Genomic DNA, 14452 nt, shown 5'->3' with positions numbered 1-14452 from the left:
TTAGAGTGGCAAAGGACCAGAAAGCAAAGGTCGTCCAGTGCTATAGAGATTCCCAGCTCATGGTCAATCAGATATTGGTGGAGTATCAAGCTCGTGGTACCAAGATGGCGGCTTACCTGGCTAAGGTGAAGGGGGAGCTATCAGAATTTGAGTACAATACTGTTGAATAGATACCTCGTGAGTAGAATTCTAATGATGATGCTTTGGCAAGGCTTGCCTCCACGAAAAAAGCTGAGACTTTGAATGTAGTACGAGTGGAATTCATACAAAATCTGAGTGTCAAAGAAAAAATGGTAAAGGTCGAGATGATCGACACAAGGCCGACCTGAATGACCCCAATAAGGGAATACCTTACAACGGGAAAGCTGCCTGAGGAAAGAAAGGACACAAGAAAAATAATATATCAAGCTCCGAGGTATGTAATGGTGGATGGCACATTATACCAATGTGGTCATTCACTGTCTCTCCTACAGTGTGTTCTGCCTGAGGAGACTAAAACCATTCTGCAAGAGGTGCATGAAGGCTTTTGTGGAGATCATGCTGGGGGGCAAAACCTAGCCTTAAAAATATTAAGGAAGGGTTATTTTTGGCCCACATTAATGAAAGAATCCATCTCTAATGTTTAGAAATGCAACAAATGCTAGCGCTTCACCATAGTAGCCCGAGCTACTCCAGTCGAGCTAACGTTGATCTCATCCCCATGGACATTTGCATTCTGAGGAATTGACCTAATAGGATCCTTAGCTATGGGAAAGGGAGGAGTTCGTTACACAGTGGTTGCAATCGATTATTTCATGAAGTGGGTAGAGGTCGAGCCTTTGGCAACCATCACTTCAAAGAGAGTCCTGGACTTCATGGTAAAGAACATTGTATGTCGATTTGGGCTTCCTAAAAAGATCGTGTCAGATAATGGGACCCAGTTCGACACTGACCTCTTCACCGACTTCTGTGAGAAGTACGACATTATTAAGAGTTTTTCGTCGGTAGCATATCCATAGACCAATGGACAGGTCGAGGCTGTGAATAAGACCCTAAAGGCGAGCCTTAAAAAAAGGTTAGATGAGGCCAAAGGAGTCTGGCCTGAGTAGCTCCCGCAAGTACTTTGGGCATACCAAGCTTTCCACAGGACCTCCACAGGACACACACCTTTCTCCTTGACCTTCAGAAGTGAGGTCGTCCTTCCTGTCGAAGCTATGGTAGCCACGGACAGGCTAAGGACATTCAGCCAGGAGCAGAATGATGAGCTACTTAATGCGTCTCTCAACCTGATTGATGAGAAATGAGAGGATTCACAGTTACAACTCGCACATTACCAATAGAACATCACTCGTTACTTTAATTTTAAGGTCAAGAGACGTAGTTTGGATTGGGCGACCTGATTCTCTGAAGGGTCTTCTTGGCAAAGAAGGATCCTAAGGACGATGTTTTAGGACCGAACTGGGAAGGACCATATCAGATCGTGGAAGTATTGTGTGAGGGAACTTTCAAATTAGCTCGGCTTAATGGAGAAATAGTCCCGCGGACCTGGAACGCCATGCATCTAAAAAAGTATTATCAGTAGTACAATCATCCATGGAAGGCTTAATTATAAAAGCCATTTAATTAAATAACAGGGGATTACTGTGTAATTTTTCTTGTTAAAGTAGTTTTAAATAATTTTTCTTTATAAGGTTGTATTAGTTCGTGTATTGATATTTGTTAAAGCACCCAAGAAAGTCTCTGCATTTTGGTTACTTGGGGGGCATATAACCCGAGGTGGATCATAATAAGATCAATGGACGAGTTTAAATTACATAAAATCCTCGATATAACCAGGTACAAAACTATCCTGGATACAACCAGGTTAATAAACTTAGGAGCTTGGAAAATTGACGGCTTTTTAAAAGCACGAGATGTCAAAAATCCTAGCATGAACTAATTTTTAATCACTTAAAACCTCAGATATAACCAGGTCCAAAACTTAGAAGTCAGCAAAATTGAATATTTGATGTTTTTTCTAAGAGCTCGAGATGTCAATAAACCTAACACGAACTAAGTTTAAAATATTTAAAACCCCAGTTATAACCAGGTCCAAGGCCTGATTCTTAATAGGTATGATATAAATCAACACATTAAGTTTGGATATAACCGAGCTTAAAATATCTATCCCAATCTAGAAATCAATTCCTAAAATCTCGAATGTACAAGTCTAAGAAGTCATAAACATGAGAGATAATCAAGGACAAGACAAATAGATTAAAAGTTAGATAGATATAAATTGAAATTAAATTTGTTCTGAGGAGAAAAAACTCGAATTGAGCCCAAGGGAAATTGTTTACAAACAGATATAAAAAAAACAAAACAAAAGACTCATTGAGCATCCTGGACAGAAAAAAAGACTCATTGAGCCCCTCCAGGATGCTCTGAGGACGTGACATCCTCGCGTTCATGCTCGTCCGATGTAGAAGCATCCCTCGTTTCCGACGACTCTTGCAAGATCCGAGCCTTGAATTTTTCAAGGTATCGATCCCACAATGCGGGAGCCATGAAAGAAAAGTTGCCATCCTGGTTAAAAGCCCAGCAATGGTACAACATATCTTCCATGGAAGATAGTGAGGCTGCCTTCTCTTCTTTAACTGCGGCCTCGGCCTCTAGCTGTTTTGCTTTGGCCTCAGAAACCTCGGCCTGGAGCTAGGAAGTTTGGGCTTGGAGAGCAACCAGGGCAATCTTTGCGGCCTGCTTGCTTTCCGGAGATGAGGCAAGGGCAAACTTGGCATCGTACTTGCTCTTTTGAGCAGCCGCAAAGGCAACCATGGTGGCTTGCTCGCCTTCTTAAGTAGAGGTCAGGGCGGTCTTGGCGGCATTGAGTTCGGCCTCAAGCTCATCATTTCTAGCTGTATGCTACGGTGCTGAGCCAGGGCAGACTGCAAAATAGCAAGGCAAGTTAGATATACCCTTTGGAAAAGTAAAGAGAAAAATGTCACTAAGGAATGATATCTTATTGTAAGGGTCATCCCCAAGGCTGACTCCAGGATGTTCTCCAGGCTCTGCTCCTCGATCGTCCTCAAGTCGCTTGAGCTGGCTTTGTAAGCGTGCCCCACCATGTGGCTCACCGTCTCGTAGAGTATTCCCTGAAAGCCTTTGGGGATCTTCTCTAAATCCCGGGGATCAACTGGTATGCCGACAGTAGCAGCCGGGGGAGGAGGAGCTGAGGGATCATCTTGTATGACCTGATCCTGAGAAGATGAGAACTGAGGTGGAGGTGGAGGGGGAGGAATCCTCTTCTCAGTGACAATAGATTCGGGAGATGTCGAGCTCATGCCCTTCCCCTTAGCAGGGGATTTTGATGTATTTCCTGCCGCAGGAGAAGCCTTCTTTGTATATCGGGGCCTCTTCACGACAGGGTTCGAGCTAGATTTGCCCCTCTAGAAAGCTGTACGGAGGTCAGGGGCTTTGGGTTGTTCCATCTTGTCACCTGAAAAGAACAAAAAGGGATTAGTTCATAAGTAAATTAAAAACACATACACAAAGGAAATAAATAAAGATTCTACCTTCCGGGCTAGGGGAGGAGTCTATTATCATGACCTCCAGTTTTGGGACTACTGGAGGAGAAGGAGAATCTAAGTTTAGTATTTCTTTCAAAAATGGCGGACCTAAAGTTTAAGGTGTTAGCAACAACATTGGTTCCCTTAGGGTAATAAGTATCATGGCGCAACATTAAGTGATCCACACACTGGAGCAGGGTGACTTTACGGTCTGGATTGTGAGGTTGGCGATGGACGAGCTAATTTGGGTTAAATCTAACCAACCTAAAATCGGCAACATCCCTATCTAGTTCTCTATAAGGGTATGGGTTACCTTGGCCGGAGGGGTCGGCTGTTGCCCCTGACCCAGCTTGCTCTAAATCAGGTTCCCGAACAGCCCCGGGAACCCGCCTCATTCGCATAAGAGGAACGTCGTCCTTTTGCTCATCTTCGTCGTCGGTGCCCTACAAGGCATCTTCTTGTGAGGAGGGGAGCTCGCGAATTACTGGGAGAGTAGCCCGGGTCCGTAAGGCCAATGTCTAGAATTCACCAATCAATTGACATGACAGCATCGTGACGTCATTCACGATCTGGCAGTAATCCTTCTCACTAAGGGGCAGCCCAGATAATTTCTCGTACTGACCCCCAGGGTCACAGACTTCGTTGTCCTTGCGAATATGGCTGCATGAAAATTAAACTCAGATTAATGCAAGTACAAGGGAAAATATTTTAGAAAGAATAAAATTTTCCGAGCTGAGGTCAGAAGCAAAAAAACTTACAAGGACAGTTGAAGTATCGATGCTCATAGTTTCGGAACCCATTCGACATAAAAAATAAGTCCTTGTTGTCATTGGGGTGGCTTGGGAGCTCGATGGCCGAAGCAGAGTTCGAGAATCTGGTGAGGTAGTAGAATTCATCACCTCGACCCTTTTCCTCTGGGCTGGCTTTAAGGCAGAAAAATTATAGAATATCTGCCGGAGTGGGGACCTTCCGCTGGTGCTTCAGAAATAGGTATTTCTGCCCCGCCAAAAGCCTGTAAGAATTTTGGGGGAGCATAAAAGGGGCCAACTTCACATAATTCAGGAAATCAGCAAAATATTGATCCAGGGGAAGGAAGGCCCCCACCTTCAAATGCTCATCACTCCAGGCCATGAAGTCGTCCTGGAGCAGCTTCAATCCCCTTCGAATAGAGGTTGGGCAATGTGGACTCCGAACCCGACCTCGATGTTATGGCTCAGCAAAATCTTGTTTACTCTCCCCCAAGTCATGATCTTGGAGATGATCATTTTCGCTTCGAAGTAAGCATTAGGGTCCACCACTACTTCCCTTTCCACCACTAGACCGAAGTGGGGAATGAGAGACTCAAGGGTGACCTCCTTCCCCTTTTGCTTTTGTTGAGAAGACTAGCTGGGCATTTTTCTTTGGTGCATTCTTTTTGGGAGCCATCATATCGCCTAGCGAACAAGAATGATGAGTCACTTAGTAATTTTTTTTGCAACAGATGGTTCTTGGGTTTTCTCTGAGAAAGAAGAAGGGTTTGAAAATGCAGAAGAGAGAAAATGTAGAAAGATTTCGAATAAAAGGTGGTGAACTGTGAAAAATGCTTACACTATTTATACGTAAACATCATAGATCAATTTGAGCCATCCGATTTGGTCAGTACAAGAGCCAAGGGCTGTGTTTCGAAAGACAAAACGATGGCAAAAAAGTGACAAGATAATTATTGCAGTCCTCGAAACCTGAACAGACACCAATTGTAGTGTTCCACGTGTCCAACACTCAATTAGTGGGCAAGCATGGTGTATTGCCACAGAAGTCTAAAACTCCCTACTAGGTAGGTCAGAAAGTGACATCATGAATCACGAGTAGGGACTTGAGGGGCAAATGTGTACCCTAATTTCAGCACGAGTTTTTCACTCAGCTCGGGTACAGCAGGCAAATAAATAGAGGGAAGAAATAGCCAAGGAATCCAATTATTATCCACGTGGACAACATGATTTTCACGATGGTTATACGAGCTAGGGATGCATAGGTTGCGAAGCACAAGCTTATGATATTCATAAGGCACGACCTCCATAGTATGAGCTAGAAGACATATCTAGTTCGTGGTAATTTTAATATATGGCGTATCCGCGGATCCCCAAAGACCCAGATATTTTATACGATCATTTATGGCCAGCCTGTAATATTTAAATGTCCCAGATATTAGGAGACCATTTATTTCGTGATCAGATCATATCCTAGTATACATGGGAATATTTCATATTAAATGTAATAAATATGTAAATCGATGATTAACTCACGCGTCCAATAAATTTCTCTATAAATACTGAGAATATTGGCCAGGGAAGGGGACTATTCTGTAATACCGAAACTCTACCAAAATAGAGAGTGAAAATAGTAATAATATAGAGTCGTGGACTAGGTAGATTTTAACCACCGAACCACGTAAAAAGATTAGTGTTCTTGAGAGTTAATTTCTTATTTCGGTTTATTATGAAGCACTAATTCAACCTTGTTATTTTCTTAATTCATTGTTGGCGAAAAACCGCGTCAACAGAAAAATACATGAAAATATTTATTATCCTGTAAAATATATTCCTAACAACTGGCCTGAGAGCCTTGGTAATCAATTTTTTCATACATGAATATGTTTAATGAATTTTGAGATATGTTTATCATAACTGATTGGATTTTGTTTTATTATAAAGCATATTGTGTTTATGTGTATTTGTTGCAATTTTTGTGTTGGTTTTAGAATTGAAAAACTGCACATAATTTTAAATATTTTTTTGGGGACTATTTGGGAAGTTTGTGTGTCGGGCACACAGTAAAAAGTCACTGGGGACCCCAGGTCCGTACGGCGGCTCCGTGGTAGACTCGCGATGGGCTTGTTTCACCAATTTTTTTTTCCATAAATATCTTAATTTTAATTATTATCTTTTTATTAATTTATTTTGTTAAATTAATTCAATTTGTAAAAATATCTTCTTTTATAACCATGTTGATAAAATTCATTATTTTTATTCTAAAATTAGATATTGATGTTTAAAGTAATGGTAATGTCTAGATATTTATGTTTCTTGAATTTGAAAATAGATATTTTTTTAAAAATTAATAAGAGATTTTGGTTGAATTTAAAAATAGATATTTTTATGATATTTTGGTTATGATAATAATAAAATTAATTATTTTTGCATAAAAATAGAAATTAGTTTTATTAATATCTGTTGACCCACGATTTGGTCAACGACACAGAGTCACAAAAATGATAAAAATTAGAGAACTGAATGCGAGAATGTAAACAACACTAGGATTTTATAGTGGTTCGGCCCCAGAGATTGGTAATAACCTACGTCCACTTAGTGTTTTAATTGATGTAAAACCTTAAAACATGCGATCAACGAACAAGGGTGCACTGATTTTCATAAATCTCGAAGATGGATACAAGTACTGTGTATAAAATCACTATTTCTCTCTTAATACACACTATTGTGCCTGAAATAAATGAATCCTATGAGTCCTATTTATAGGCTCATGGATGTACATATTCGCCTATGGACCTTGTTCAATTGTCATTACAAGTATAACAAAATAATAACATAAATAATGATATTTACATTTAAATTAGTAAATATCTCTGGAATATCTAACTTATAACTATTTTTAAGTGTTTGTCTCGGTTCCACGAGTAGCTCAATTTCATCTAATACCCTGGTCATCGGTCGACCAATCATTCATCAATAATAACCATGTGCCTCTCATGTGCCTCTTTAACATGCCACGTCATCATGCAAATATTTTGAGAAACATTTTCCCCCAAAGTTTATTTTAATGCAAACAAAATGTAATAAACTTACTCGATCAACAATCCTACTGACCCGTCACATCCAACTGTAGTTACTTTCTCGAAAAGGTAAGTGATCATGACTTTTTCGGTTCCCCAGAAAAAATTTGACGGTTATTACAATTTCCCATGAAAAAACCCTCAAATTTAATCATTACGTGTCAGATACCCTTGACCAGTATAAATACCCCCTTCTTCCTTTCTCTTATTTTCACATGATCCTCCTCTCTCTTCAAGAATACTCAGAAAAACCTCCAAGAACGTCAAGTGTTTTAGTGTGATCTAAGGCATCTTCGAGCAACTTCAAGAAATTTCTTCAACAAATTCACTTCCAGTACATTTTTGAACCCCTCTTACTAATTTTGTAGCAATTCTTCCTCATCTTTTGTCATGATTTGTCTGTTTTTGCAACTTGTTTTGCATTGTTCTTTATGAGTTTTTGGGTAAATCAGGTTTAGGAAAAAAACACATAGAAACACTATGTTAAAATGGGTATTCTAGGTAATATATTGCACATAAAAAAAGTTTAGGGAGAGTATTGGGGTTTATTTACACTGATTTCGGGTCCAAAATCGAAGTGAAAATTCGATTTTGGGTATTTCGGAAAAACTGAGTTTTTCCTGCTCGTTTATGAAGTTGAAATTTTTTTCCGAAAAACTTTTCAAATTCACTTTTTGATATGTTTTTCTAACCTACTCCCAAGTTCTTTTGTGTTTTTACAAGGAAGTTGCTGGTCGGATAACAGCATAACTTTTATCCACGAGCAGTGTTATCCTTTCCTTTTTTTTCTTCTTCCTATTTGTTGTAGATTCTCACTTGCCTTTATTCTTCTTAGATATTCATGCACAATCCTTAGGGAGGTGCGAGGCAAATAGACAGCGATCTCCTTGCCTTGTTGTTCGAAGATCAGGAACAATCTTCTCTGCCCATACTAGAGCCTTTGACAACACCCCCAATTCCTACGACAGGTTTTCCTCGAAAAGAACCAAAGAAAAACACACAATATCGACCGTGTCAAACAAACTGCCTAGAGAAAAGGAAAAACCACTGACTCACCTACCAGCCAGCCAATAAAAAATACTAAGAGTCCTTCGAGCGACCCTCAACCCTTAAGGGTTGCACCACCAGATATCCAACCTAAAGCCCGTCCACATGAGGGCCCACGAGCAGATGTACCTTGGTACATTGCCCCTCCAAGTGCCATATTGACCAGGATGGTGGCAAAGTATCCCAAGAAGTATGGGCTTCCTCGGATTACTATATATAAGCCTACACCCGACCAAAGGGAAAATGTGCCTGGTCGAGGTACTATATAGAAGCGGGGGCAATTTTTCGCTTGTACGACTTTTTCTGAGGGGTAGCAAATTATTTCTAGGTCGCCCCATTTCAAATAATCCCCAATGGATATAGAGTAATTTCAACATTATATTTTGTATAACCATAAAAAGTGGCCTATGCCCACCCCTCACGAGATTAATTTTTTGTTTGATCTCAATTCCAACCCTAACCAAAATATCACAGGGTTATTCTATTTTTATCACCAGGAATCTGGTCGCATGTTCCTGAGTGATAACCTACAAATCCAATGTGGGGAAGTACTTCCAAGAGTATTTCCACACAACCTATTTGGTCGCAGATAACATGGCTTTCACTCGAGGAGGTAAACTCGTTAGTCTCTGTTCAGTATTCTCTTACTCTTTTTCTTTTTCTTTTTTCTCTGTCCTTAGTCGATTTGTATTGTGTCTAGGTCCATGGTACTGACAAGAACCCACTCTAGAAATGGAGATAAGGGCTGCAGCCCTGGCCAGCATGATGCATATAGAAAAAAGCATCAGGAGGTGATCACAGAAAGCAATTTGAGGCTGGTCGGCCTTTTGGAGCCTCACCAAGAGGTGAGGGAATTGACCGCGGGGAGTGCCACTAGAGATGACACTGAGGAGCAAGGAAACCCCAAACAACAACAAGATATGTCACAACCCTCAAGGCATCGTCCAACGGGAGTGACCATCCAAGAGCCTAACCCCAACACCTGACCAGCTGATATCCCACATCAACATGGGAAGGGAAAACAAAAGTTGCCTGAATACGCTGGTCGTGTGTTTGAATCCTCCTATGAGAGCATTATGTATTTTTCACTCTTAGATACATTGCCCATCCCTTATAATCTATTCGATAAGGACAACAACTTTAATTTTTCGACCAGTAGTTTTAGCTTGGACTTCTTCGAGGCAGATAGTGATTGTACTTGTAGTTCCTTAGATAACGTAGCGACCAGTAATTGTAGTTTGGGTACAGTACATAGAATTTCTTTTGATTTATTTTCTCATTATGCAAAACTATTTATTGTAGCCATGCAAACCAACACCGTGTTCGACATTTATGCCTCCGGGGGCAAATCTGCTGGCTCGAAGAAATCGAGCGGGAAAGACGCTGAAGATGCCAGTGGGGAACCTCTAAGCAAAAAGGCTCGATCAATAGACACTATAGTTCCTACTCCTTCCAGGACAACCACTCCTCATCCACCTCCTCGCGCTGGGTCCTCTATCGACCAGGTGGGGGGATCCTTGGCAACATAATTATGGAGCCACGCTTCCAACTCAATAGTCGATAAACTCCAGAAGGTATCCAAGCATCATCGCAGAAAAGAGGGCTTTTCTTCCCTTCGTTCATTAAAACCCAAGCAGGTCCTTGCTCGTGGGCTCAACGAAGTGCTTGACGTAAGTTTCTTTTCTTTATTTTATTTTAATTGACCAGCATTGCCTTTTATTGATACTAACAACTTTATTTGTTTATTGTTCACAGGCTCTTCTGACTGTGACTAATGGTTGGCGCTATGTTGAGAAGATTGGCTTGAAACATGATGAGGAGATCAAAGCATGGGAGGCCAAAGTTGAAGAATTGGAGGCCAAAGTCAAAGAAGCAGAGGACAATGCTCCTGCTTTGACCGAGAAGCTGAATGAGATCAAGGAAAATCTGGATAAGGATGTTGCTACTAAGGATAAATACAAGGATTCTTTTAAGACCAACTATAAGGAGGCAGTCAAGCTGCAAGAAGATCTGGTCGCGAGCATGAAGGAGGCCACCACATTGGAGGATCGGGTTGAGCTGCTCGAAGAGAAAAATGCCAACGACATGGAGAGGTTTCAAGGAGCCACCTTCAATTGCATTTAAATGTTCTGGAAGAACAATCAATGTGCGAACTTTGATTATCTTCCTAAGCAGATAAAACAAGCTGAACTTGCTAGGTGTGCTGCTCTCTTGAAGGAGGAGAAGAATACCCTGGAGTCTCCTAAAATTTCTTTAGCGATAGGTGTCGATGGAGCCGAACAGGAAGATGGAACCACTGTCGACCAAAAACCTCAGCAAGACCCCCCCGCAGCTGCACAATAGACATACTTTTTATATGTAACTAGAACACCCGAACAATTTGTTTGAGGTGTTAAGACAATTTGCTGCCGAAGGCAGTTTTATTTACTTTTAATATTTTTAATTACATCCGAGCAGCAAATGCTCTTAGTATAAAGATATTTCATTTTGATATTACAACTTTTATTATAATATTTGTTCGTACGACTAAACCTAGCATAACACTTTATTATTTCACAAAATCTGCCAAAAATTTTAAAAAATCATCCAAGTGTTGCAGTATGCTTTCCCTTATTTTGCTCATGTGTTTACATATTTTTTATAATATGCTTTGCTCTCTTAGTATCTTATATACCCCCCAAGTGATTGAGGAGTTTTAGGTTCTCGGTCACTTTCCATTGACGAATACCTGTTCAAACATTACTGCTCGTGTACATATAAACAATCGATGATAATATAGCAAAACAACACACGCAATGAGCGAATACTTGTAATAAATACAATAATTTGCAAGAATAAATGGCTGCGCACAATTCCTTTTATTTCTCGTAAAAAAATGGACAAAAATTCATGTATGTACGAGTGATCAAAAATTTATCTTACACTTATAAGAGACCAGCCATCAAACTGACCAGCCCTTGTTCAAAAACATGTAGAAAGTAAAATTAATACAAGCAAAATATTTAAAAAGAAATGTTCATTGATAATACTTGTGTAGGTGTTCTCCATTCCAATAGCGAGGAATGAGATCTCCGTTTTAGCAAGCAAGTTTGTATGTGCCTGGTTGGAGAATTTCTTTAATTTGATACGAACCCTCCCAGTTTGGTCTAAGCACTCCAACAGCCTGATCGCGAGTGTTGAGAAAAACCCTTATATGTACCAAGTCTCCTACGTCAAACTTTCTTTTGCATACTTTAGAGTTAAAATATCGAGCGACCTTTTGCTGGTAGGCTGCAACTCGTAGTTGGGCTTTTCCACGCCTTTCATTGAGGGCACTAAACGACCTAAGTTTTACTAGAGGGTAATTTAGTCATTTCTTGCCTAAGGGATTGAAATACCCAGCCAACCCAGAACATAGTAGAATCAAAGAAACACTCTCTCAGCTCTCACATTTTCTCTCTTTCTCCCTCTCTCTCTTGTTACTTTTTCTCCCTCACATCCCTTGGGTGAAGTTTTGAAATTTGAAGGGAGTTAGCTTGAAAATTTAAGGCTTGAAGCTGGGAATTTGGTTAGGAGTCTAACAACCTTCAAAAGGAAAAAGACCAAAACATGCAAAAATTTTAAAAATTTTACTTTTAACTCATTCTACTGAAAATTCATATAAAAAAAAACTTTTAAAAGGATCGTGTGAGCACACGTATAGATTTAGCAAACAAAATTACAACTACTCTTTTACAGAGTTAAAGCAAAACAAATGTCATTAAAGAGATAACAACTCCAACCGTTTCTTTTCAAAATGATGTTCCCTCGAAACCTCCCCAGGTTGGGCCACATGTACATATCCATAAGCAGACTCCGGCGCTCACTGCTCCACTTTGCTTTTGCACTTACCTACAACATGACACAGCTAGGTAAGTAGAAATGCTTAGTAAGAATAGCCTTGCACACAAATATACTAAACCCAGTAATGGGTTGCGCTAAGGTAGATATGACTAACGATCACTAGGGTATTGGAATAAATTCCAAGCCTATCATACAATTCTTAATAATATCCATATAGAAATCAAGCACATTCGTTACACCCAACAACCCATTTCTTACATATCATATCAACCTGCACTCAGAAAATCCCATAACATTCAAGACATATAATTATACAATTCAAATCAATTCAAACAAACACAAAGGATCGTAGTTCCAACCCAAATTCACTCTTAGTGTGCTGGCTCTAACCTGGACTATAATTTCACCATGTCCTGGCTCCAACCCAGACTTTATCTTACTATATCCAGGCTCCAACTTGGACAATAATTTCACCATGTCCTGGCTCCAACCCGGACTATAATTTCACCATGTCCTTGCTCTAACCCAGACTATAATTTCACCATGTCCTGGCTCATACCTGTACAGTATTATAATAAGGTTCAAGCTCCAACCCGAACTATAATTTCACCATGTCTTGGCTCCAACCCAGTCTATAATTTCACCATGTCCTAGCTCCAACCTGGACAATATTATAATAAGGTTCTGGCTCCAACCCGAACTCACTTACTATTAAGTCGTAGAATGCATAAATATTGCAAAGGTACGCATTAAGCATACCCTGGTCTTAACGACCCAAACAAAACTAGTGTAATCTACTACTACAAGTACACACTAGTATATTCATGTTGTAGCCAAGAAAGAGAAAGGCTAACTTACTTGGAGTCCTTAGTTCCTAGCTGAATCTTTTAACTCTGTTATTCATTTTCCCTTTTTAGGATTACTTTAATTAATACAGTGTAATCAGATTAAACTATGGCATACTTGTATAGCTAATATTCTTTGATAGCTTCATTCAATAAAGTTCTCTTAGAGACTCTATACTGACATTTCTCTTATACACTTTACATTGTATAAGACCAGATTTCGCTTTAAATCAATTTACGGTTTCCTGAGAAAAATCATCCTTATCGAAACATGCTCATTGTGATGTGCATTTTAATATTCTATCTCTAGAAGACTCTCTCAATCATATTACACGTATTTTGGCTACTTATCAAAGGAGTTTAAAGGGACTCTTACTCCTAGAAAACCACCTACTTTCTACTCAAGTATAGAGTTTACCGTTTTCCATTCTTTACCCAAAAATACAGCGTTTTGACCTTTTATAATTTACTGTCCGTTAACAATAATAATTCTTAATTTACGGTTTTATAAAACCTAACTCCCATTATTACCATCTATAATCCATATCCTAGGATATCTATTATGTCATTTTTGAAAAGAAAGGGCAATTGGACCCCGTGTTTAGAAAATGGTAAAAATGAATACTCAATAACCTTAAACTAATTTAGGATTTATTAGATATCCAAAACTTTAGCTATTTTTTAAAACAACTTCATTTCCAATCTCGAACCTAACTTTTTCACTATTCATTTTAACGTAATAAAAATCTCGCTTTTAAGCTCATATTCACTGTTAAGTTCTCTACCCACAACCTCCCAAAACCCGTTTTTTGTTAAGGTTCAAAATTACTATATTCCCCGTTTTTAGGTAAATTAGAAAACTTACTACTCTTAAACGATGACATATTTTAATGTAAAACTTTTCCAGGGCCTTAATACATATCTTAAAAATTTTCTCACCAAGTTTCATGACTTTTGGGAAGAAAAAACCCATTAAACCCTTTACAGAAATCTGGGCAGTGCCTGCTGCCCAGAAGTTTTTCTCAGATTTTTTTTAGGGTTCTTTGAAAACTTATTTCTCTTACACCGTAGCCCAGTTTTTCCTAAAAATTTACCAAGATATTTAACCATATGTAATTTAGTTTCTCTAAAATTTTCATTATTTTTAGGATAGGGTAACACATTAAAAAATTTAAGACAATCTGCGCAGTGTTTGCTGCCCAGAAATTTCGTGTTCAGATCATTAGGGCAAACTTTGAAAAACCATTACTCTTTTAAAAAATTTGCATTTTCCTATAAACTTTTTATTTGTGATCCTTACACATATTTAAACTAACATGTTGCCAAATTTCATGGCTTTTGGCTCTGTAAAACGTGTTAAATATTCAAAACAATCTGGGCGAGCATGC

Source organism: Humulus lupulus, chromosome X (assembly GCF_963169125.1).
Source record: "Humulus lupulus chromosome X, drHumLupu1.1, whole genome shotgun sequence".
In the NCBI taxonomy this organism is placed as follows: Eukaryota; Viridiplantae; Streptophyta; class Magnoliopsida; order Rosales; family Cannabaceae; genus Humulus; species Humulus lupulus.
The sequence above is the reverse complement of the archived record's forward strand: the minus strand, read 5'-3'. Positions refer to the sequence as shown.